The following is a 27,844-nucleotide window of genomic DNA, read 5'->3' on the forward strand; positions in this document are numbered from 1 at the left end:
TTCGGTACCTGATCCGATAATACGGTACATAATTGACTCATATCACGAGATATTTCAACTGATGTTTCAATTGTCACAGGACCTAAAATATCTATGACAGTCCCTGTAACGTCACGGTACCCCGATACAGGTACTGGTAAGTCACCGCCGGTATGTTAGTCGTTGGTCACCGCATATGATTTTTGGGGAATTGTTCTGCGTGTCCATATATTTGAGCATTGCTCCCTTGTTTAATTAAATATTAGAAACTTGGGTGTCGCTGCTCGATTTCAAATTCAAAATAAGTAATATTTATAATATTGAAAATCTGCAAATAATATAGAATGAATGTAAATGGATATCAGTATGCTACAAGTTGTCGTCTTCGTATCTTTAGAATAAGCATAGCTTATCACAAGGGCGTGGACAATTTATTGAGGGGCGTAAAAGAAAAATTTGTTAGATTTTATCTTTCCCGCCTTATTTTCGATATTTTCCTTTCTTGAATATGTAGCCGTATTTTCAACGTGCCATTCATGAATATAAATATATTTTACATGATGTATTGCAATATTATACGCTGACAAATCATTCCAAAGTAATATTTGTAATTTAGAGGGAAATCTGTGAATAATTTGTCAATGAACTGAAAATTAATATTTTCATTTTTATGTATCTAAACTCTAAAGCATAAGCATAGTTTCTCTGTGCTCCTGTCAAATTACATTTTCTGTAACTTATAAACCTCAAACTTAATAATGACGTAGTTCGAACATCTATACATAATTCAAACCAATATCATACGAAATTTACCTACATTTCATTATCTCATACAAATTTCAGCTTTCTGAAACACTTCTTGAAAGAGGGAAAGACAATTCATCATTATATCTAAAGACATGCGGGGTTATTCGTCCGATTATGCATCACTGAGAGAGGTGGCTGCCTCGAGTCTAAAGAGCAAGTATGTTATTAAAATCTTTTGAATCTTTCTAATTTACATTCATCACCACTATTCACGGATTCCCACAATCAATTTTAAAATTGGTATCTATTACTATTCCTAAATAAGTTAAAATTACTTTACTTAATTTAAATGCTAAACATTTTAATAGGCTTAATACCAGGTGAATTCGCAACCCAATTTCTTAATTGAAAACCGGCATTATAAAATATTAAAACTAAAATCTAAAACGGAAGATATAACCATAAGCTTTGTATTAGCAGTCTCACAGCAGATTGAAAACGCTTTTCAGACATTGTAAATTTGTGTTATGTTAGGATTTCTTTAAAATGTATACCATATAGGAACTGAAATGGAAACACTGTAAATTGTTCGCGCGATGTACCTTTTGTCTATTTTGAAACTACCGATGGAGCCCAATACGACTTTTTCTCTGTATGTGACGATATATAAGATAATTAATGCAAAATATATCGAACATTTTTTTTTTGCAATATTTTAAATTACAATCGTTCGTATTTTGTCGATATCTTTAAAATAATTTTGAGTGCCGAAAAAACAAATCAAATTTGATTAACTTCAAAATACGATTCCGGTCTACTTATAGTTGGCAGTTTGGGACGTATTTCGTGCAATTTTCAAATAGTGATTTTTCATTTATTAAATAATCGTAAAAGTTTTCCCGACTAAAATTCGAGTAACGAAGAACACAAATAAATTACTATGACCAGATATTTTGAATGCTCGCACCGGCTATGAATTGAATATTTTACTCGAGAGAGAACTTTGTATCCACTGCGATCTTACTTATATATAATGTCACATTTGAATTTGCGCTCGTTGTCATATTTCGACACTTCTGATGTCAAATTTTATTAATGATGTTATTACTTCTTTGGACAGTCACAAAATTGGACAAGTCAGTATTTTATTAAGTAATCGGAGCGCCTAAGTTTCTTTCACGGAGCACTTTGAGAACCTATGCCTTAATAGACCAGAGTAGAAATTTTCGTAAAAGTGTTTGAAGTATCGTTGTACATGTTTATTGGCTGAGTTTTAGGCAGAATATTGTACAATTTTAAAATCTCTTTGAAAATTGCTGTTTGCATCTAATAATTAAATATTCACTCCAGCTCGCCCTATTAAGATTTTGTGGCAACGCTTCCGAATGGCCAAAAACTTAATATGGATACGCATTATCGCAAAGTTACCTTATGTCCAGGCTTGTCCATGGGAAACGTGCCATGAGATGGGATGGGATAACACACCTTTGTATTTCCCATGGGACGCGTGGGACACGAAAACCATATGATTTTCAGGGAAATGATGGTAAAAAATTTCGTTATGGATTTCGTGTCCATATATTTGAGCATAGCTCTCTTGTTAGTTATAAAGAGCAAAACATATTCAGCATTAACAATATACTTTGTGAAAGGGCTGATGGACACATATATAATAGTTATGAATAAAAAGTTAACTGAGTCCGTTTTTTCGGGAAACCTGCTGACAAAGTATTATTTTTATTATATTGAGTATAAGCTCAGCTTCGGTTTGTCTGTCAAATGGAATTTTTTCTGGTAAACCCCCCAAATACTTTATAATATCATGATTCGGACAACTATCGTTTTTTTGTGGCTAATGAGCGAATAAGACAAGAATGAATTTTAGCAATAAAAAAACGTGTTTTTGTCATATTACCGCCCAATATTCGGAATAAAACTTGCATTACTTTGTTCCAAATTTTGTCAAATTTTCGTCATTGTTGAGAAGGAACTTTTCCCCTTGTGTTTGCAGTAATACTGTTAGTTTAGGCACCAATGCGCGCTAATAATTTTATATGACAAAGTCTTTAGAACCGGACCAGTGTTCATTTCTTAGTAACGTTGGCATGAAGTTTAATAGTATCAGCAATTATTCACTGGGGAAATGGTATTCAAAGGGTGGGGCGCGCTTTGCAAAAGGGGCGTAGACAATTTTTGAGGGGGCATGTAGCTAATTAAATCTATTTTTTGTTTGTTGGACTTAATCGTGCATTTTTTGGATATTTACATTCCATCCCCGTCCATCCCCGTATTTTCAAGGTATTTTTGAATGAAACATAATATTTGTTATATGTAGCTTATTGCTAGCTAGTTATTTTTGAGTTGTTGCGAGCATTTTCATAACAAGAGTTACATTGTAATCACCACAATTCGTAAAAATATTTTCATAGTTATACTATACTTATGAAAAAAAATTATACTCAAGATATAAGTACCAGTACTTCTTTATCGATTTCTCCCTGAATACTCCCTTGAAAACGTCTACCTAACTGCTACAACAGCATTGTATCAATAATAATATAGAGAGGAAATCATTAATTCTAAAACATTGAAACTCATTTCTATGTATAATGAATTAAATTGAGTACACACTGAGTTTTGCGGATACAAGGATGTCTATATATCCTGTGTCATATTTATATGTATATTGCCTTCTTTTATTGATAGCATAGTCATTATTTTCTTGCATAGAATTTATTGATTTTATTTTCTGGGCCAATCTGGCTAATCTTATATATGTAATTTGAAAGTATCATGGTCTATGACCATGGTAGTAACCAGTTAACCGTGTCATTCGTGTTCCAAGCTAGAATTACATTAGCTTTCCAATAACGATATTATATAAGTAATTCCAACCGAGTGTATCAATGTGAATTCTATACCATTTGGCACTGGTTAACTACGCCATGCAAGCCCTAAACTAAAATATCGTTTCCAGTGGCGATACTGTAACGCAGTGGTTCTCAAACTTCTTCGTATTGTGACCCCCTCCAAAAAATATGCTCAAGTTGCGACTTTTTGTGGAAACCGTATTAAACCTTACCTTCCAATAAAGGACCTTTTTTGCAATGAGTTTTATTTAAACGATCAAAGAAAACTAAACCAACGTCAGTGAAATTGCATTTAATGGGATGGGAATACTTGGGTCTTTTTACAACTGTTACTAAACCTTGGTAAGATTTGTGAGAGCCGCACGCATTTCTCTCTCAACATTTACTCGAGATCGATATTTTGTTCGTATTACGACCATGGTCGCAAAACTTGCTTCGCATGAATACGAAATCGCAAAAGGGATCAGAGTGCGCAACGCTTTTTTTACCAATGAAGGATGATCCTTATTGAAGAAAATCCAAATTTCTTTTTACATCGATTTCGTTTAAAAACGACGAAGAAAAGCAGCAATGTTTTGTTGAAGCAAGATTTTGGCCAGTGAAACATGTTATCTAATAAGCCCAAACGGCATTTAGTATCATCGCATCCCCAGTTGCAACAAAATCACGGAGCTTTACTACTTGAACGATCCAAAGTCAATGTAGCCTACGTCGTACTTGCGTTTTTAGCCTTTTCTTGTTTAGTATCATTTTCACGCTTGTATTATTACTTTTTCTACGCGCCGCAAAAGAGATTCCGCAAAAAAAAAAAATTTACGACGCCCACTTTGAAAACCACTGCTGTAACATATCAATATAGCCGTAAATCCTATTGGTAATAGTTCGTTCATGTTCATAACTGTCTGAATCTAGAAATATATTTCCTATTGGTAATAGTTCGTTCATGTTCATAACTTTTTGAATCTAGAAATATATTTCCTATTGCTATATCGTTGATTGCAGGTACTAATATGTTAGGTTATTATGTGTGTACATCTATATAAATGATCCAATAGAATAAATACACGGATTTGTCTATATTTCTTGTGTTTTATTTATATGGGTATTACTTTATTGATAACATGGTTCTGAATATTCTGTGTAGAATTCACTTGTTTTTTTCCACAAAATAGTATCATACTATAAAAAAGAATCCGACTAAGCGCAGAAATGTATCTGTAAATTATCATGGTCTATATCAGTGGTTCCTAAACTTTTTATTCGCAGTAATATATACCCACCCAGTTAACAAAAACATTTGAGGTCAGAAACGAATATAATACAGAACAAATAAACAAGGTAAATAATAGTTTATAGTGTTTTATTCAATGAGATATATAAGCTTATTGGTCTTCCAGAGAGTATTTTTTTTTAAATTTTTGGTGACATTTTCGTCAGCCACAATCTCAACTCACCCCGTTTACTAATTGAATGGCGATGTTTTTTTTTTTGATAGCACTTGTTTCATTATTACAAACCCCTTCTCTACCACAAACGAGGTCGTAAATGAAAGAATCCAGGTTTCTGCCTTCTGCCATTTTTGCATGGGTTGTCAAATTATGAGAGATTTTCATTAAAAAGATACATCTTTATAAAAATCACGTATCGATGCATTTCTCAAATATAACATATGGATTTTATTTCCTCATTTCATTGCATTTCAAGGAGCTCCATTTCAATTAAATATTTTCTGCGCTATTGAACCCCTGCCCAGTGCAGCGTGTTCTCATTCGTCTTATTATATTTAAATTGTAGGCTTGTTAAACGATTAACTCTTCACTAAATTATCAGGTTATAATATAATTATAACCGCCCACTTTGGGAATCCCTGGTTTATACCACATGGTAGTAAACAGATAATAACCATGCCATTCATGTTCCAATCCAGAATCGCAATAAATTTTCAATACTGGTAATATTGGAGTGAGTCTAATCAATAGCATTAATATAACCGTGAATCTTACTACCTTCGGTACTGGTTAACCATGTAATTTGTGTCCCAAACTGAAATTTTCAATAAGGATAATATATAAATTAGGCCAATTGTACACCCGACTTATACTTCCCTTGGTAGTCCTAGTAACCAATAACCATACAATTCATATTGATAAGTGTTCGAAGCTGGCAATCGATGGTAGTCCAAGTAACCATACGATTCATATTGCTAAGTGTTCGAAGCCGGCAATCCTTGGTAGTCCAAGTAACCATACGATTCATATTTATGAATGTTCGAAGTAGGTTGATAAGTGTTCGAAGCTGGCAATATTCCTAATGCGCTGTTATTAAGTGCGAGTATTCATATCTTATATTCATGCGTGTATGTAATATGTATGACGCTTTATTATTGCAAATATTACGACTCTAAAATCGTTTATCATGAGGTACCAAAGCTAACATGTCCTTATCATTCGGCATACCATATACCATTTTTTTTTTATCTTGAAACCCGTTTTCACCAGAGGGTATTAATGTAGTTGTTAATCCCCTCTCCCAATATTCGTGTCTTAAAATTAAATTTCCTATGATATACTATAGCCGCAATTTATTGGACGTGGCGTGGACAATTTATTGAGGGGCGTAAAGGAAAAATTTGTTAGATTTTATCTTTCCCGCCTTATTTTCGATATTTTCCTTTCTTGAATATGTAGCCGTATTTTCAACGTGCTATTCATGAATATAAATATATTTTATATGATGTATTGCAATATTATACGCTGACAAATCATTCCAAAGTAATATTTGTAATTTAGGGGGAAATCTGTGAATAATTTGTCAATGAACTGAAAATTAATATTTTCATTTTTATGTATCTAAAATCTATTTTTATGTATCTAAAAATCTAGAAGTATAAGCATAGTTTCTCTGTGCTCCTGTCAAATTACATTTTCTGTAACTTATAAACCTCAAATTAATAATGACGTAGTTCGAACATCTATATATAATTCAAACCAATATCATACGAAATTTACCTACATTTCATTATCTCATACAAATTTCAGCTTTCTGAAACACTTCTTGAAAGAGGGAAAGACAATTCATCATTATATCTAAAGACATGCGGGGTTATTCGTCCGATTATGCATCACTGAGAGAGGTGGCTGCTTCGAGTCTAAAGAGCAAGTATGTTATTAAAATATCTTGAATCTTTCTAATTTACATTCATCACCACTATTCACGGATCCCCACAATCAATTTTAAAATTGGCATCTATTACTATTCCTAAATAAGTTAAAATTACTTTACTTAATTTAAATGCTAAACATTTTAATAGGCTTAATACCAGATGAATTCGCAACCCAATTTCTTAATTGAAAACCGGCATTATAAAATATCAAAACTAAAATCTAAAACGGAAGATATCACCATAAGTTTTGTTCTAGCAGTCTCACAGCAGATTGAAAACGCTTTTCAGACATTGTAAATTTGTGTTATGTTAGGATTTCTTTAAAATGTATACCATATAGGAACTGAAATGGAAACACTGTAAATTGTTCGCGCGATGTACCTTTTGTCTATTTTGAAACTACCGATGGAGCCCAATACGACTTTTTCTCTGTATGTGACGATATATAAGATAATTAATGCAAAATATATCGAACATTTTTTTTTTCAATATTTTAAATTACAATCGTTCGTATTTTGTCGATATCTTTAAAATAATTTTGAGTGCCGAAAAAACAAATCAAATTTGATTAACTTCAAAATACGATTGCGGTCTACTTATAGTTGGCAGTTTGGGACGTATTTCGTGCAATTTTCAAATAGTGATTTTTCATTTATTAAATAATCGTAAAAGTTTTCCCGACTAAAATTCGAGTAACGAAGAACACAAATAAATTACTATGACCAGATATTTTGAATGCTCGCACCGGCTATGAATTGAATATTTTACTCGAGAGAGAACTTTTTATCCACTGCGATCTTACTTATATATAATGTCACATTTGAATTTGCGCTCGTTGTCATATTTCGACACTACTGATGTCAAATTTTATTAATGATGTTATTACTTCTTTGGACAGTCACAAAATTAGACAAGTCAGTATTTTATTAGGTAATCGGAGCGCCTAAGTTTCTCCCACGGAGCACTTTGAGAACCTATGCCTTAATAGACCAGGGAAAAAATTTTCGTAAAAGTGTTTGAAGTATCGTTGTACATGTTTAATAGCTGAGTTTTAGGCAGAATATTGTACAATTTTAGAATCTCTTTGAAAATTAGCTGTTTGCATCTAATAATTAAATATTCACTTCATCTCACCATATTAAGATTTTGTGGCAACGCTTCCGAATGGCCAAAAACTTAATATGGATACGCATTATCGCAAAGTTACCTTATGTCCAGGCTTGTCCATGGGAAACGTGCCATGAGATGGGATGGGATAACACACCTTTGTATTTCCAATGGGACGCGTGGGACACGAAAACCATATGATTTTCAGGGAAATGATGGTAAAAAATTTCGTTATGGATTTCGTGTCCATATATTTGAGCATAGCTCTCTTGTTAGTTATAAAGAGCAAAACATATTCAGCATTAACAATATACTTTGTGAAAGGGCTGATGGACACATATATAATAGTTATGAATAAAAAGTTAACTAAGTCCGTTTTTTCGGGAAACCTGCTGACAAAGTATTATTTTTATTATATTGAGTATAAGCTCAGCTTCGGTTTGTCTGTCAAATGGAATTTTTTCTGGTAAACCCCCCAAATACTTTATAATATCATGATTTGGACAACTATCGTTTTTTTGTGGCTAATGAGCGAATAAGACAAGAATGAATTTTAGCATTAAAAAAACGTGTTTTTGTCATATTACCGCCCAATATTCGGAATAAAACTTGCATTACTTCGTTCCAAATTTTCGTCATTGTTGAGAAAGAGCTTTTCCCCTTGTGTTTGCAGTGATCCTGTTAGTTTAGGCACCAATGCGCGCTAATAATTTTATGTGGCAAAGTCTTTAGAACCGGACCAGTGTTCATTTCTTAGTATCGTTGGCATGAAATTTAATAGTATCAGCAATTATTCACTGGGGCAATGGTTTTTAAAGGGTGGGGCGCGCTTTGCAAAAGCGGCGTAGACAATTTTTGAGGGGGCATGTAGCTAATTAAATCTATTTTTTTGTTTGTTGGACTTAATCGTGCATTTTTTGGATATTTACATTCCATCCCCGTCCATCCCCGTATTTTCAAGGTATTTTTCAATGAAACATAATATTTGTTATATGTAGCTTATTGCTAGCTAGTTATTTTTGCGTTGTTGCAAAAATTTTCATAACAAGAGTTACATTGTAATCACCACAATTCGTAAAAATATTTTCATAGCTATACTATACTTATGAAAAAAAATTATGCTCAAGATATAAGTACCAGTACTTCTTTATCGATTTCTCCCTGAATACTCCCTTGAAAACGTCTACCTAACTGCTACAACAGCATTGTATCAATAATAATAATATAGAGAGGAAATCATTAATTCTAAAACATTGAAACTCATTTCTATGTATAATGAGTTAAATTGAGTACACACTGAGTTTTGCGGATACAAGGATGTCTATATATCCTGTGTCATATTTATATGTATATTGCCTTCTTTTATTGATAGCATAGTCATTATTTTCTTGCATAGAATTTATTGATTTAATTTTCTGGGCCAATCTGGCTAATCTTATATATGTAATTTGAAAGTATCATGGTCTATGACCATGGTAGTAACCAGTTAACCGTGTCATTCGTGTTCCAAGCTAGAATTACATTAGCTTTCCAATAACGATGTTATATAAGTAATTCCAACCGAGTGTATCAATGTGAATTCTATACCATTTGGCACTGGTTAACTACGCCAGGCAAGCCCCAAACTAAAATATCGTTTCCAGTGGCGATACTGTAACGCAGTGGTTCTCAAACTTCTTCGTATTGTGACCCCCTCCAAAAAATATGCTCAAGTTGAGACTTTTCATGGAAACCGTATTAAACCTTACCTTCCAATAAAGGACCTTTTTTGCAATGAGTTTTATTTAAACGATCAAAGAAAACTAAACCAAAGTCAGTGAAATTGCATTTAATGGGATGGGAATACTTGGGTCTTTTTACAACTGTTACTAAACCTTGGTAAGATTTGTGAGAGCCGCACGCATTTCTCTCTCATCATTCACTCGAGATCGATATTTTGTTCGTATTACGACCATGGTCACAAAACTTGCTTCGCATGAATACGAAATCGCAAAAGGGATCAGAGTGCGCAACGCTTTTTTTACCAATGAAGGATGATCCTTATTGAAGAAAATCCAAATTTTTTTTTACATCGATTTCGTTTAAAAACGACGAAGATAACAGCAATGTTTTGTTGAAGCAAGATTTTGGCCAGTGAACATGTTATCTAATAAGCCCAAACGGCATTCAGTATCATCGCATCCCCAGTTGCAACAAAATCACGGAGCTTTACTACTTGAACGATCCAAAGTCAATGTAGCCTACGTCGTACTTGCGTTTTTAGCCTTTTCTTGTTTAGTATCATTTTCACGCTTGTATTATTACTTTTTCTACGCGCCGCAAAAGAGATTCCGCAAAAAAAAAAAAAATTTACGACGCCCACTTTGAAAACCACTGCTGTAACGTATCAATATAGCCGTAAATCCTATTGGTAATAGTTCGTTCATGTTCATAACTGTCTGAATCTAGAAATATATTTCCTATTGGTAATAGTTCGTTCATGTTCATAACTTTTTGAATCTAGAAATATATTTTCTATTGCTATATCGTTGATTGCAGGTACTAATATGTTAGGTTATTATGTGTATACATCTATATAAATGATCCAATAGAATAAATACACGGATTTGTCTATATTTCTTGTGTTGTATTTATATGGGTATTACTTTATTGATAACATGGTTCTGAATATTCTGTGTAGAATTCACTTGTTTTTTTCCACAAAATAGTATCATACTATAGAAAAGAATCCGACTAAGCGCAGAAATGTATCTGTAAATTATCATGGTCTATATCAGTGGTTCCTAAACTTTTTATTCGCAGTAATATATACCCACCCAGTTTACAAAAACATTTGAGGTCAGAAACGAATATAAAACAGAACAAATAAACAAGGTAAATTATAGTTTATAGTGTTTTATTCAACGAGATATATAAGCTTATTGGTCTTCCAGAGAGTATTTTTTTTTAAATTTTTGGTGACATTTTCGTCAGCCACAATCTCAACTCACCCCGTTTACTAATTGAATGGCGATGTTTTTTTTTTGATAGCACTTGTTTCATTGTTCAAACCCCTTCTCTACCACAAACGAGGTCGTAAATGAAAGAATCCAGGTTTCTGCCTTCTGCCATTTTTGCATGGGTTGTCAAATTATGAAAGATTTTCATTAAAAAGATACATCTTTATAAAAATCACGTATCGATGCATTTCTCAAATATAACATATGGATTTTATTTCCTCATTTCATTGCATTTCAAGGAACTCCATTTAAATTAAATATTTTCTGCGCTATTGAACCCCTGCCCAGTGCAGCGTGTTCTCATTCGTCTTATTATATTTAAATTGTAGGCTCGTTAAACGATTAACTCTTCACTAAATTATCAGGTTATAATATAATTATAACCGCCCACTTTGGGAATCCCTGGTTTATACCACCTGGTAGTAAACAGATAATAACCATGCCATTCATGTTCCAATCCAGAATCGCAATAAATTTTCAATACTGGTAATATTGGAGTGAGTCTAATCAAGTACATTAATATTACCGTGAATCTTATTACCTTCGGTACTGGTTAACCATGTAATTTGTGTCCCAAACTGAAATTTTCAATAAGGATAATATATAGATTAGGCCAATTGTACACCCGACTTATACTTCCCTTGGTAGTCCTAGTAACCAATAACCATACAATTCATATTGATAAGTGTTCGAAGCTGGCAATCGATGGTAGTCCAAGTAACCATACGATTCATATTGATAAGTGTTCGAAGCTGGCATTCCTTGGTAGTTCAAGTAATCAAACGGTTCATATTGATAAGTGTTCGAAGCCGGCAATCCTTGGTAGTCCAAGTAACCATACGATTCATATTTATGAATGTTCGAAGTAGGTTGATAAGTGTTCGAAGCTGGCAATATTCCTAATGCGCTGTTATTAAGTGCGAGTATTCATATCTTATATTCATGCGTGTATGTAATATGTATGACGCTTTATTATTGCAAATATTACGACTCTAAAATCGTTTATCATGAGGTACCAAAGCCAACATGTCCTTATCATTCTGCATACCATATACCATTTTTTTATTATCTTGAAACCCGTTTTCACCAGAGGGTATTAATGTAGTTGTTAATCCCCTCTCTCAAAATTCGTGTCCTAAAATTAAATTTCCTATGATATACTATAGCCGCAAATACCTTATAACCAGTATAGACCTTCATTGGTAGTGTTCCTAGAACCCATGCCCCTCATGTCCATAAGTTTTCAAATCTAGAAATATATTCCCTATTTCTTCATAGTTTATTTTGAGTATTAATATGTTATGTTCTTATAATGAATGTAGAATGTCTACAATCCCTGTGGCTAATTTAGAGGACCTCAATATTAGGTAAATATAACGCACAATGCCTGTGGTACACAAACATTTTAAGCCGTCCAAGTTTGGAATATCTCGCGTCTCGTGTAAATTACTTGTATATCTATCAATAAATAATATCTGCAATTTTTTCGGGAAACCTGCTGACAAAGTATTATTTTTATTATATTGAGTATAAGGTCAGCTTTGGTTTGTCTGTCAAATGGAATTTATTTTGGAAAATCCTCTAGTCTAAATACTGTATAATATCATGATTCGGACAACTATCGTTTTTTTCTGGCTAGTAAGTAATTCCAACCGAGTGTATCAATGTGAATTCTATACGATTTGGCATTGGTTAACTACGCCATGCAAACCCCAAAATAAAATATCGTTTCCAGTGGCGATACTGTAACGCAGCAAATCAGAAAATAATTTTATTTAAACGAAAAATTAATATTTTTATTTTCTTAAACTTCTAGTATAAGCTTAGCTGTTAGCTGTATTTCTGGCAACTAGCATTTTCCCAGGTGGTTGAGCATGACCTTTGATGTCATCAGTTTCAGGTGACTGATCATGACCAACCACCTGTGAAGGTGATTTGGCCATGTGCACTGGGGAGTCGGTAGCACAGCTCAGTTGGTGGTGTTTATGTCTGTATGTGTTACTTTGGTTATTGCTTTGGACATTTATTCGCTGTATAATTAAGACATTTATTAAATATACTGGAGTCGCTTTAACATTAGCTACTCTGTGTCCCTGTTAATTACAGCTCCAAAGATTGATAAAGACATAGTTTAAAAGACTATGTCTTTAACCAAATCTCTTTTCTGTATTTCTGTTAAATAGCATTTTTTGTGATTTAAATAACTTAGTGTCTTAGGTCAACGAAATTTAGTTTCACCTAAAGTTAGATGGACTCGGTATACACATGAACATAACATTGGATTGATGTATTTTTAATATAAGTTTACCTTTGCTTTACCTCTGCCAAACAGCACTTTTTGTGATTTATAAATCCCAAACTTGATAATGAAACTATATATTTATTTTCAGTTTTCTAAAACACTGCTTGAAAGAGTCATTGCATCAAACAGAATCGACATTGTTAATAGTCTGGTGCATCACGGAGTGAGATTGACGCCTATATAGTCTAAAGAGTAAAGAGAAGGTATATATGTAATCTTATAATCTTTCAATTCATATTTTGTCACGTATAGACTGATATATATATCATGTTCAATCCCGCTAGTCAGGAAGAGCTGCAAATATTTCAATTATCGCACAAGATGTCCAAAATATTATCCATTGGGAACCACTACATTAGACCGTTTTCCTTTATCAATTTTACCCTTTCATTTTTGTTTCGCGAGGCGAGATAAAAAGTGTAAAAGTTCCGTGGCCGAAAAAGTTTGGGAAACGCTGGTCTAGAACAGTAGTTTTTTTTACCTGGGTTCAATCGAATTTTTGGTGTTCGTTGGAGCTGTTCCAGGGGTTCGACGAGGGTCCTTCAAATTAACACAGTTTTATATTATGGCACTTTTCTATCACATCGTCTACAAATTATGCAAATTTAGCTACCGTTCATCTCAGATATTAGAACTTACACGTTCAACAACTAATAAATTAGCGATCAGTAGAGGTTGCGCGAGACTAACTCCCAATCCTTTCTCTATGCCTTTGTGCTAGTGGAATTTACCAATGTGTTTAACATTTATCAATGTGTTCTAGGCTCAGATCTTGATAGCCAGGGTCCTTTTAATGTGATTCTTTTAAAGGCGTTGAATTATTTTTAGTATTGCTTCTAAATGCTTTTCTTGTGGTAGTTGTCGAGTTCGGAGTTTGGCAGGATCCATTCGGATACAGAAGTCAGGCGAAAAGACTAATATAACGATCAGTAGAGGTTGCGCCAGACTAACTCCCAATCCTTTCTCTATGCCTTTGCGCTAGTGGATCCGTATGCATGTAATGCAAGGATGCTGTAGCAAGAATAAAATACCATAATATGCAATTCAAGAGTCTGCTGTGCACACTAACACAAATATATTTCTGTAACGTTTCGTCTGCCAAACAGCATTTTTTGTGATTTATAAATCCAAAACTTGATAATGAAACTATATATTTATTTTCAGTTTTCTAAAACACTGCTTGAAAGAGTCATTGCATCAAACGAAATCGACATTGTTAATAGTCTGGTGCATCACGGAGTGAGATTGAAGCCTATATAGTCTAAAGCGTAAAGAGCAAGTATGTAATCTTATAATCTTTCAATTCATATTTTGTCAGGTATAAACTGATATATCATGTTAAATTCCGCTATTCAGGAAGATCTGCAATTAATCGAATTATCCTCACAAGATGTCCAAAATATTTCTCCCAATTTTATTTATATAATTTTGTAAAGTTATGTAATGCGGTGGCAGGGGCGTAGCCAGAAAATTTCAACCCGCAAAACCACCCCCGAGCTACGCCACTGTGCAGTGGGGTTCACAGTGCAGTTCACGGGCAGGTGTGCAGTTTTAGCCGGTATGCAATAAATTTTTCTGCTTTGTTAATTATATCCAATTCCAATATATCCAATTCATATCTAATTTATCAAATTACATTTTCTGTCATTCATAAACCCAAAACCTGAAATAGTTCATATAGTTCACATAATGACATAGTTCGAAAAATTATTGGTACATTCAAATTTTTACCCCCCAGCCGAAATTAGATCAAAATAATTAAATATTTTTTTGAAATTAATCACATTGAGCCACCACAACTTTTTGTTGAATCAAGTTTTTTATATTAGTGCTCGATTTAATGAAATATTCAAATTTTCCCCCGCTATTGTGTTTCATTCTCAATTTCGTTTGCACTGTATATTAAATATTTAAGTATATTACCACAGTTGAAAATGTTTCTTTGGAAAAATGAGATTTCGGAAAACACCCCCGCTCGCTTTAAAATAACAAAAAATAATAGTTGTTCAGCTTGGGTTATATGGTTCGGGTTAGGAATGATTTGAAAATTTGAAATCTGCATTCGGGTGTTTTTTTTTTGAAGTTGATGCTTCCATTGGATTGAATTTAAATCTGTCATTAACTTAACTCAATCTACCCGCCCTCCATTTGAGCCAAATCTCATCGGAAAACTTGATTAGGGCGCTTTGTGCCAGACGCTTCCGGATACGCGTGTGCCTTTCGCTCAGCCGTGTCGCGTTGAAAATGAGAGAAATTTTTTATTTATTTTTTTTTTAAAGTTTTGTTTTGGTACCGCTCTGATAAATACAAGCGAAATCGACTCGACAACAAAGTCTCTCACGAAAGAAAAAATTACGTCACCGTTCTGGCAAGCCCAAACCTTGCTTTTGAAGCAAAGTGAATATTCAATTAACAAAGGGCGCATGTTTTAGCGAGTAATTTCGAGTGAGCGCATTTAATGTTTGGTTATTATTGTGCGGGTAATGATTACTAGCTTATATACGCGCTGAAAACGATTGCTCGCTAGCTCAAATTACTTTCTTTCAAGTAATAACATATTCCTCTGTATATTTCTAACTTTGAAATACTTACAGACATAAAACTCGGAGAATTGAAAATATGATAAAGAGAAATTACGTGCTACCGTGGCCACAAACAATCGGACAAGCATATATCATGCTTGAAAACGACGCAAAAGTTTCTTATTGCTTTTGTTTTGATTTACTCTTTTGACTTAGTACACGATGAGACGTATACGTAAAGGATATTAACTCTTACTCAACAAACATATTAGGGTCACATTTTTATGAGCACCTAAGTGCTTTCCCGGCATAACAAATTAGTAGTTGTTCAGCTTGGGTTCGGGTTAGGAATGATTTAAAAATTTAAAATCTTATTCAGGGATGTGTTTTTTTTTTCTGAAATTAATTCTTCCCTTGAATTGAATTTAAATCTGTCGTAACCTAAATGCCCGACTCAGATTTGTGTTTGGTGAATTTGAATTTTTATTTAAATAGAAAAAAATTCTGATAAATAATAATTTATTTCTAAGTCATTGTCGCATGGATGTCTTAGCCGTACAAAAATACATTGGAAAATGCCCAATGATGTTTATTGTTCTTACTTGAGTAAAACAGTAAAGATGGAAAGTAATAATGTTAAGCTAAATATTGGAGAAATGCAAGCAAACGTATCAACAAAAAAGCGCTGAACGTTTCCACGAATTTAAGAAAGAAATGAAATGGTCACTTCTAATTCTCTGATAAAGCGTAATAAATTGGTAGATTTAAAAACACGCAACATGAGGACTTTTCTTTATTTTTCTAGAATTTTCTGATTTTGTCGTATTGATACTGATCAGTTTGTTTTTCATTAGAGCTTGCGAGTACTTTTGCAGAACAATGCTTTATTACACAATGGTATTTTGCGAAAATCTTAAGCTACGTGGTGAAGAGATGAAAAAGACTGCATAATTCTTGTTCCTAATACCATGTTTTATTTATACAAGATTCCCCACAGTCCAGTGTTAACTCTAAGCGAATTATGAGTGCGAAAGTGCTTCGCAGTCGAAAAAAAAAAGTGCGAAAGTGCATTTGCCGATTTTAACAAGTTAGGTGGATAATTTGTACAAAACCCGTGCAAAATAATTCCCCCCCCTCCCCCAAATATAAATAGCAATCAACTAATTACGGTTAGGTGCCCTGGAAATTCAACTTTTCGATTTATCACTAAACCTAATCTGATAATTATGAATTTGTGATTTTGAACCACTTTGAAAGTCGCCACCCGCTGTTGTAAAAGATAGGTTAACCTACGTTCCCTCCGAAATATTACGCAGGATACTCCCCTTTTAGGAGATAGGTTGACCTACTTTCCTTTCAAACTTTTTTCTTCGAAATATTACACAGATCACTTTGAAAATTCTCTCGTTTCGTGAGCTAGCGTGACCTAGTTTCTCATTTATATTATACTATTTTAGAGTTTACCCAAAGACCAGTAATTCTTAAATGTCGACATGCCTTGGCTTGCGTGCGATTTCGGGCAGAAAACATCATATATTGGCAAAATGTTTAGTATTGCCGTGTACTTTCAGCATTCATAAATAGCACTCTTTGTAATGCTGCTGACCTAGTATCAAATATTCGCATCACAACGCCACTTGCGAGGTTTCCATATATTTCAATTACACTAATAGGAACGATGACACCAAAGAGTTTTCTTTTGCGAGATACACGAAATATAACAGGGTGATTCTTGAAAAAAACATGAATATCGAAAATAAACGAATGATATGATAGTGGATCCCAAATAATTTTGAGAGTGTCTCGAAATACCAATCCATTTGATAAATAATTTTTATTCGACCACATGAACGCTGATATCCTGAAAATTAATGTTGAAAGAGAAGTACGCATTCTCAGATATCGGACATCCAGTCGCGATATTCTATCGTTTATATGCACAAATCTCACATTAATAGTAATTGCTACCAAGTTTGTAAAGTTTAGAAACCAACAAACAGAAAATAACTTACGGTATTCTAAAACACAATTACAATTCAGTCGGCAATAAATTGCGCCAAGACGATGCCATACAAAACGAAAAAGATTTGGTCGCGAGAGTTACGTTAGAGGGCTGCAAAACGACGTTGTTTTTTAAGCAGAATGTAAAACAATCAAATAAAAAAACTGTGTATTAAACCTCCCTGGTAAGTACTTTGGTTAGTACTATTATTATTGTACTTATACACCTGTTGGAGTATTTCGGACAGTTTCGAATTTAAAATAAATGAAAACCCGGCATACAATAAAGACGCAAAAGTAAAATGAACATTTATTGAAAAAGTTATTATTTAAGAAAGACAACATGATCGTACAATTCCGCCAAAACCTCGATGTTCGCAAGTGAGATGATAAATAAATAAATAAATAAAAAAATAAACTTTCCTGTATTCGATCAATTAACTTTAGCGTATCGTTGTTCTGCCAACAAACAGCGGGGTGCAAAATATTTCCGTCCTGTGATATGCTCACAAATATTCTCGATATTATTATCATACCCTCGCGTATGTACTTTCTATTAGCTCTTTAGTGATCCCTTTCATCCTTGGCCAAGTCATGTTTCGAATATGTGAACATTTTATTCGACCATACATGGCCGGCGGGATGTTAAAATTGTAAACAAGAGAGAGGTAAAATCAATCGCGAATTTCGTTATAACGGCTCGTTTACGAATTGTTGCGCTTGTCATTGTCGAAAATGATTACATTTGTTGTATTTTGAGGCATTTAAGCAGTAATAATTAGGGCATGACATCAAAATCGTCAAGTGAGATCTTGAAATTGCAAATTCCGTGAATAAAATTGTGAATTACTCGGTAACGAATTCAGCTTTAATGACCGTCGGGGTATTGTTTTGTTGAAAATTATTATTAATGTGAGAGCGCCAAAAAGATACAGTGCATACCGATGCGACTGCAATTTATATGGCCGCACTTGGTGTGGCGCGTTTATTAATAGTGTAAAATAAATTAAACGGATATCAATTATAACCAAGCCTGTCGGCGTGTTTATTTTCTATGGTCAAGAATCGTAAAATACCATCTTGAGACAAATTCACTCCTATTGCAAAATCTTAATTTTCAGTTATTATCGTTATACAAATAACGTGTGGCAACTTTTTAATTTATCGTCGACCAAAAAACCGCCCCACACTCACCCAAACGTGTGTCGAGCTTGAACGACAGGAACAATTTCATCGACTTTAATTAGGGAAAATATGTATTTTATTGGGAATGCAAAATAAATGTAACAAAACGCATTTTTTGTGATATAACTTTGTATTCTCGGAAACGGGTTGCCGTGAAAGGTAAAATTTGATCTAAATTAACCGCGTTAAAATCGTCAAGTGAGATCTTGAAATTGCAAATTCCGTGAATAAAATTGTGAATTACTCGGTAACGAATTCAGCTTTAATGACCGTCGGGGTATTGTTTTGCTGAAAATTATTATTAATGTGAGAGCGCCAAAAAGATACAGTCCATACCGATGCGACTGCAATTTATATGGCCGCACTTGGTGTGGCGCGTTTATTAATAGTGTAAAATAAATTAAACGGATATCAATCATAACCAAGCCTGTCGGCGTGTTTATTTTCTGTGGTCAAGAATCGTAAAATACCATCTTGAGACAAATTCACTTCTATTATAAAAACTTAATTTTCAGTTATTATCGTTATACAAATAACGTGTGGCAACTTTTTAATTTATCGTCGACCAAAAAACCGCCCCACACTCGTCCAAACGTGTGTCGAGCTTGAACGACGGGAACAATTTCATCGATGACTTTAATTAGGGAAAATATGTATTTTATCGGGAATGCAAAATAAATGTAACAAAACGCATTTTTTGTGATATAACTTTGTATTTTCGGAAACGAGTTGCCGTGAATAGTAAAATTTGATCTAAATTAACCGTAAAAATGTTTTATTTTAAATGTAACAAAACACATTTTGCGATGTAACCTTGTATTTTCGAAAACGAGTGTCCTGAAAAGTAAAATATAATCTGAATTAATCGCAAAAATGTTTTATTTTAAATGTTACGAAACACATTTTCGCGATATAACCTTGTATATTCGGAAACGGATGTCGTGAAAAGTAAAATATGATCTAAATTAATCGCAAAAATGTTTTATTTTAAATGTAACAAAACACATTTTTCGCGATACAACTGTATTTTCGGATACCGGGTGTCATGGAGAGTAAAATATGATCTGAATTAACCGTAAATAATGTTTTATTCCAAATGTATCGCATGGTTGCAAAACGCATTTTTTGCGATATAACTTTGTACTTTCGAAAACGGGGCGTCATTATTAATATAATGTTTTATCTATCGTCTGACTATCGTGTCTGGTACACATCATATTCGGGGGGAACTCTAGCCCGCGAAACGTCATTTAATTTAAAATAGAGAACGTTTCACCCATTCCAAAACGGAAAATCGCCAGTAAGTCGACAGGGATTCAACCCTCCGGATTCAGTATTCTATATCCCCCGTGTCAGAACTTTCTGAAGAATGGAACAAAGAACCCGTCAAACCGCCGCGGAAGAAGGGGAGTATTTTTTGCACGAATAATTAGGGCGTGACATTATCAAAATCGTCAAGAAACTGGTGAATTTGCAAATTCCATAAATAAAATTGTGAATTGCTGGGAAACATTTTAGCTATAATTATCGCCGGGGTATTGTTTTGTTGAAAACACGTTGAAACTTGAGGGAATCAGTTACAATTAGCGCCTGACCTCTATTAGGCACTCGAGCACTCGAAAAAAAAGCACTCGAGCCCAATCTTTTAGCATTAAGTCGCATACGTAAAATATCCTGTAAAAGAAGTGCTGTTCATTAACGTCATCTCGTCTTATGACCACGCAGAAATGCCTTTATTGCCGAATTATTCAATCACTATTTTAAATCAACATTCAGGATTGGCACAATTTCGGATTTGCGAACTTTATCACCATAGAAAAACATGAGAAAGTTAATTATCGCCTTAATAAATATCTGCATCACGGTATCGACAATAATATTACCATTTGCATAAAATTGGGACGGTAAATATACAAATCTTGATAGGTTTTAAAGCAAACGCAAATGTTAATTTGAGTCCTCAATGTCTTCAACAGCTGCTGCCGATGTGAACCAACGGGTAAACCCGAAATATAAAACTTCGATGTCCGCCGACCCCCAAGAATTCATATTTGTAAAAAAGAGAGGGCGGGAATATAGATTACCAAAACCTGGATATCGCCGCCAAAACGATCGGTTACAAGAACAATTAGCGATTACAACGGAATTAACCAGTAAAAAGGCTTTGTTGCAGATTTTTTACCGACGTTCCAAAAATATTTGTTATTCGGTACTCGGTTAAAAATATTCGATTCAAAAAAGTATTGAATTTTGCCCACCCGTACTCGTATATTAATGAGAAATAGTTGTGTAAATATCGCAAAATTCCGGAAAATGCCACGTGCTTTCAACATTGTGATTACAATAAAATGGCACTCAATGGTATTTTGTGAATTTGGTGATTTTGCAATTCTGTGACATGCAGCTAAAAGTTTCGTCTGATTTGAAAATCGTGCACTTTGGTCACAATTCATCCAAAGTGACTATAACACTTTACTGACACTTTTATAGTCATTTTGAATTCATCGATATCATTGATAGTCACATGACCACTCTCGTTCAAAGAAACGCACTATGTAGTATTCCAACATCTGGTTTCAAAGACGCCGGGAGCGTTTATGCGGGAGAAGCGGAATCCGTGTGCTTGTATAATAATCATATTATAAACAAGAATTTTGCCGTTAATGCATAAGCTTTATCTCCTATGTCTGCATCTCATAGGTTAGAATTCTGGTAAATATCGTTATGATATGCAGAATTGAGTTACAAAAGTACTAGTATGTTACTTATTTGTCAACTTAATACTCGAAAATATTTGTTAACTTTGAACTTTTATTCCATTCAAAATCGGAAAAAAGTGCTATTTCTCTTCAAAGTCGGAAAAAAGTGCTATTTCGCAGTCCCTAAAAAAAGTTGCGAAAGTGCTTCGCAATTTTCGCAAAAAAGTGCGCTAATAGTGAACACTGCCCCACAATATATCTCCGCCATAACAAAAACGCTTGATCAGATGTTTGAAAGCCATGCACAACAACAGATTCATAAAAAAGCCCAATTTATTGGTGCAAATATTTGACTGAAAACATATTAATTGAAAGCGAAAGTTTTTCGGATTTTGTATCCATTAGTAAATTCATTAGAACCGTTAAGTTTTAATGTCAGACACGACATAGTTTTGGTGGTAAAAAATGTAAATCAAACAGCTGGGGTGTACAAATTATAATACAGGAATAATAATACATACATTCATATAGTTTTTGATTGTTATCAAATTGTTGTGTTTGATTATTATTCGATCTGTTTATCCTGGGTTTGTGCGCTTGATATTCCAATGTTGATGTTTCTGACTCCTTTTCAAAAGGTGCAGTCTGTCGGGTATCTAATGTAGCAAAGAAAAGTGATTTCTTGTGATTGGTTGCTAAATCTGTTGAAGGCTGCAATGTTGCATATTTGACGCTTACACTGGATATTCATATTTTTGAGCGCATAGAAAACAGTTCCAAACAGGGTGGCAGGCCAGAAAATATCCAATTTAGACTGCACACATGCCGAGTCATATTAATTAAGCCCTCGCTCAATCGTTTGTTCTTCTATTTTAGCTGATCCTCTGCTAATAAGTGGACATTTAAAAACTTGTTTGAGTATACCAAGGGCATGCCACTATAATGTCGTATTACCATACAGTTCTTCAAATAGCCGCGTTTTCATTACTTTAACTTGTTTCTAATTTCAATGTTGGATAGTGTTAGATTAATTTAGGTTAAAACACGTCCAACTAACTGTTAACTGAAGGCGCTTATATTCACCCAATATGCTGGATAATGCCTCTGCTACAAATGCCTAGCACTGGTTAAACTTGTGCGTGGACTGAAAAATATACACAAAAGGAAACTAATTCATAATTTAAAGCCGAGATAAAATAATGATTATGAGACAGAATGTGCTTGGGCGCTAAACTGTGTTTGGAAAGACAAAGTTTTGGCGTTGGATAGTTTTAAATTTCGCCGACGGAAATGCTTTGCTTTAATTCATTTCGTATCACATTAATGAAATTTGAAGCGCCAAAAAATAAATAAAAATACGCTCGTTGCGTAAATGAGCCTTGTTGGTTGTAATTGTCACAAAATTATACTACTTTGAGCATTTGAAAAAATAGAAATGCGGATTCTACTTGCTTTCATGCAGAGGAAAATATGAAATACATGTAAAGAAGAAAAATGTCTGTCCATTCCACATTTTTTTTCTGTAGCTCCTTGCGTTTCAGACTTATTCATTTTTTGTTGTTGTCAAGATCGTTTTTGATTTTACAGTTTTTTTTCTCTTGGTTTTAAAAAGACCATTTATTGTGAATGTTTACACGCATTTTCTACTTGAGTCTCTTGCTTATCGTTTGTTCTCCTTTTCCCCCTAATAAGAGGTAATCTATGAACTTGTCCTGGAATCACGATGCCATGAAAATATAATGTAATTGTAACTTACGGATCGTCTTCTGATAGTCTCGTTTTTATTACTTCAACTTGGTTCCAATTTTATTGCTCGATTCAAATTAGAATAATTTTAAGTTGAAACACGTCCAAATATTAACTGAGGGCAGCTAAACTAACACAAATTGCTAGGTTGATTTCGCAATAATATCGTCTGGCTTGAATATTAATTTTTTAACGAATGTTCATACTACTATCGTGTATTGTTTACTTGTTTTATTTCATTATTAATTGAGGTATATTGGCTTTTCATTAATTTCAATTTCGGGTTGGAGTGGTTAAATGAGTGTTCTACCTTCTGCTTAAAACAAACATCAATGTCGTTATACAGTCAGTGCTGGTCAAAACTAAATTAAAAGGCTTTCGGTAAAAGGTATCGGGCATCGGTGATAATATTTGGTATCGGTATTCGTATTGATATCGGCTAAATGTAGACTGATATTTCCACGATAAGTAACTTTTCGATCAATTCCAGAATGTTTTTAAAAAGTAGCTCGAAATACTGATATGAAAATTATTTTTTGCTTTCCACGGTATTAGCCTCGTTAAGTATGAGCAATGCTGTTTCCCAACCGCGCGAATAGAAACGGGAATAGGATTATGACCTGATTTTAGCCATTTATCAGCCCAACTAATTTGGCTATTTTTGCAGCCCATTTTTTATATTGACATTTTTAACATTACATGGAAATTATGAGGAAATATATCAAATGGGAATTTTTAGATTTGTAAAATACAAAATACGACGTTATAATGACATAAAATTCTGCGCACGCAACTCGATGTATCAGTTAGATAGAGTGAGTAAACATTTATTTATTTTACCCCCCACAGTAGCCAAACCCGATGAGTTTTCTAACCGAACACCGATATTATTAGCGTCAGTGTGCAATGTATTTAAACCAAAAAACGTATCAGGATTCAAATATTAATTTCTTATTATCTGAAATATGTCTCTTTCAATCTGAAAAATTGTGTGGCATGAATAATGCTTGTAAACTGTTACTTCAACTAGTTTGGACTGCACACTTGAAATAATAATTACATAGCATGTAAATGTCGGCAATTTCTGCTTTAAAATATTGATATCGGCGTTTTATCGTTGTTGTCGGATCGGTATCGGCGACAAGTGGTATCGGTACATCTCTCTTGTTGGAATCTCTAGTATAATGTAATGGACGTTAATGTTATGTTTAAAATAGACATCCATCCCATGCGTTATTGTATCAAATGATATGTTGTGAAAACAATGTACTGTTTTACTGCAAACATCAAAAACTCGTATGATAACGAATAGCATCCTTTATTATGCCACAATAGCATCCCTTATTATGCCACAATAGCATGTAATTGGTTACACATACTAATAGTAAGATTCATTTCCTCAGCTACAGACAAAGTTTAATTGTTTTATTCCGTATATATGTTTGATCCGAGGTTATTTTGAAAGTTATCGGCCATTGTACTTTTGGTGAATGACCATTCATAGACTACTCCCTTTAAGGCAATTTAATCTCCTGTTCGTGGGACGAAAATAAGCATGTTGACGTAAACAAAATCTTGTATCGTCTTGTCTTCTCATATTCTTGTTTGTTTATTATTATTTCGGTATTTCGGATCATTGCAAGTCGGCTATTTAAGAGTTAATGCTCGCATTAGAAGTTTGTCGTTTAAGTAGTGTTAATTTGATTGCCGTAATAAACGGATTGTTTGCTTGTTTTATATTTTGGTTAAATAGGTTCATTCATATTACATAAAATTAATGTTGCTATTGTTTGCATCTTTTGAAATTAAGTATGTTGTCGACATACTTAGGTTGGACGTAAACTTTAGCAACCCTATACATCTACAATATGCGTTTCGACCTCTACAATAATCATTTTTATCACCACACTATTTGTCGTATTTCATCACATTATTCGTCTCTCGTACATTGTTCATGCAGATTGGATATTTCATTGCCAGTAATGGACTACAATCATATTCAAAGTTGTGGAGTTGTTAATATTGTGAAACTAGAAGGTTATGGAGTTGATGACGCGCAGCGTCACCGCCCAACACGTTATAGGCGCCTTGTAGAGCCTCATCATACGTAATAAGTTTCTCATAATTTACTTCCTCTACTATAAAAAGGCATAATAACTAAATGTATATATTTTTTTACAGGATTACTCAATTATGAAACTTGACGACTCTTTCTGTTTTTCAAAAGAAAATGAAACTCAATTATTCAAATAGGAAGAAGAGTTTTATTGAAGATAACTAAGATGTGCTAGCCACCAAATGCGTTGAGTCCACACACAAGACTTTGATATAGAAAAATTGACTGTTGGTTTGAAACTGTATCCTATTGTCCTACGTACTTTGAGATCGTATGCATGTGCACTGATTACCAATATGTGGTCGCAAACAAATGCACTGGGCAGTACACACGAATGTATTTATATCAAATAAGACTGTTGTTTAAAACTATACCCAAATGCCATACACACTGTAAAAGGATTATAAGCGGAAGTTCAAGATGGCTCGACCCGTGAAGAACTATTTATGTAATTTGAATAATTGCAAACAAACTCTTGATTATATATTCATTAATGAATTGAATAATAGCTCAGAAAACTAAATACAATTGTTATTTGTATTTTAACACCCTGTAATGCAATCGTTTATTTGATGTCCTGGTATGAAAAAATTAAAATATTTCTTTCGTTTTACGTTATACTTATATTTTTATTACTGTTATTGTATATTACTGATTTATTATTTATATTGTTGTTTTTCACTGATATTGTACATTTTTTAATAAGCTTTTTTTGAAAATATGCTACTTCCATGTTTGGCTATCTTATTTGTTATAATCATTATTTTCTATAGTATTTTTAGATATTTTTTAACAGGAAAACAAGATATCGTGAAGACAAAGGAAAAGTATTGACAGGGATTGCCATGGCTTAAATATTTGTTTCGTTATAGATAAATTTAGACCCATTCCCGCCATTAGGAAAAATAGGGTTTTTATTAGGCTTAGATATTTTTAATGTTATTCTAGCTTCTCAGGCACAGAACTATGAAGGGACCTGGAAAAATTAAGAAAAGACGGATACAAGGAAAATCTACAAATTACATGTAAATATCTTAACTGATTTTATTAGGCTTAGATATTGTTAATATTATCTTAGCTTCTCAGGCACAGAATTGAAGAAATTGAAAAAAGACGGAACCAGAGACAAATCTAAAATACCGGTAAATATGTTATTATTATTATTGAATAATTATTAATAAAGCTTTTTTCGATAATATGCTGTATCCATATTTGCCTATCTTTTTGTCAAAATCATTATTTTCTCTTCTATTTTAGAGATATTTTCAACAGGAAACAAGATATTGTGACACCGACAAAAGAAGAAAAGTATTAACAGGGATCGCCATGGCTTTTTCACTATTAACATTTTATTTGTTATAGATAGATTTAGACCCATTCCCGCCATTAGGAAAAATAGGGTTTTTATTAGGCTTAGATATTTTTAATGTTATTCTAGCTTCTCAGGCACAGAACTATGAAGGGACTGGAAAAATTAGGAAAAGACGCATACAAGGAAAATCTACAAATTACATGTAAATATTTTTACTAATTTTATTAGGCTTAGATATTGTTAATATTATCTTAGCTTCTCAGGCACGGAATTTTGAAGGCACTGAAGAAATTGAAAAAAGACGGAACCTGAGACAAATCTAAAATACCGGTAAATATGTTATTATTATTATTATTATTGAATATTTATTATTAAAGCTTTTTTAGTAATATGCTGTATCCATATTTGCCTATCTTATTCGTCATAACCATTATTTTCTCTTCTATTTTAGAGATATTTTCAACAGGAAACAAGATATTGTGACACCGACAAAAGAAGAAAAGTATTAACAGAAATCGCCATGGCCTTTTTACTATAATCATTTTATTTGTTATAGATAGATTTAGACCCATTCCCGTCATTAGGAAAAATAGGGTTTTTACTAGGCTTAGATATTTTTAATGTTATTCTAGCTTCTCAGGCACAGAACTATGAAGGGACTGGAAAAATTAAGAAAAGACGGATACAAGGAAAATCTACAAATTACATGTAATTATTTTTACTAATTTTATTAGGCTTAGATATTGTTAATATTATCTTAGCTTCTCAGGCACGGAATTTTGAAGGCACTGAAGAAATTGAAAAAAGACGGAACCAGAGACAAATCTAAAATACCGGTAAATATGTTATTATTATTATTGAATATTTATTAATAAAGCTTTTTTTGATAATATGCTGTATCCATATTTGCCTATCTTATTTGTCATAATCATTATTTTCTCTTCTATTTTAGAGATATTTTCAACAGGAAACTAGATATTGTGACACCGACAAAAGAAGAAAAGTATTAACAGGGATCGCCATGGCTTTTTTACTATAAACATTTTATTTGTTATAGATAGATTTAGACCCATTCCCGCCATTAGGAAAAATAGGG

At 33.4% G+C, this 27,844-nt stretch overlaps 1 protein-coding gene and 1 long non-coding RNA gene across 3 annotated transcripts in view; both read left to right on the forward strand.

Moving 5' to 3' along the window:
* LOC144431320 (uncharacterized) overlaps positions 1-26,542 on the forward strand; it is a 30,891-nt gene extending 4,349 nt beyond the window's left edge. Inside the window, exons 5-9 of one of the 2 annotated variants that reach the window (XR_013479941.1) lie at positions 823-943; positions 6,635-6,755; positions 13,256-13,370; positions 14,332-14,446; positions 25,502-26,542. This is a non-coding gene — a long non-coding RNA (uncharacterized LOC144431320). The remainder of the gene's footprint in view (positions 1-822; positions 944-6,634; positions 6,756-13,255; positions 13,371-14,331; positions 14,447-25,501) is intronic. The other variant, XR_013479942.1, reaches the window with a different exon arrangement.
* Positions 1-27,844, forward strand: part of LOC120332918 (uncharacterized) — an 89,711-nt gene that overhangs the window by 18,909 nt on the left and 42,958 nt on the right. The window lies entirely within an intron of this gene.

This window comes from Styela clava, chromosome 13 (assembly GCF_964204865.1).
Source record: "Styela clava chromosome 13, kaStyClav1.hap1.2, whole genome shotgun sequence".
Classification (NCBI taxonomy): Eukaryota; Metazoa; Chordata; class Ascidiacea; order Stolidobranchia; family Styelidae; genus Styela; species Styela clava.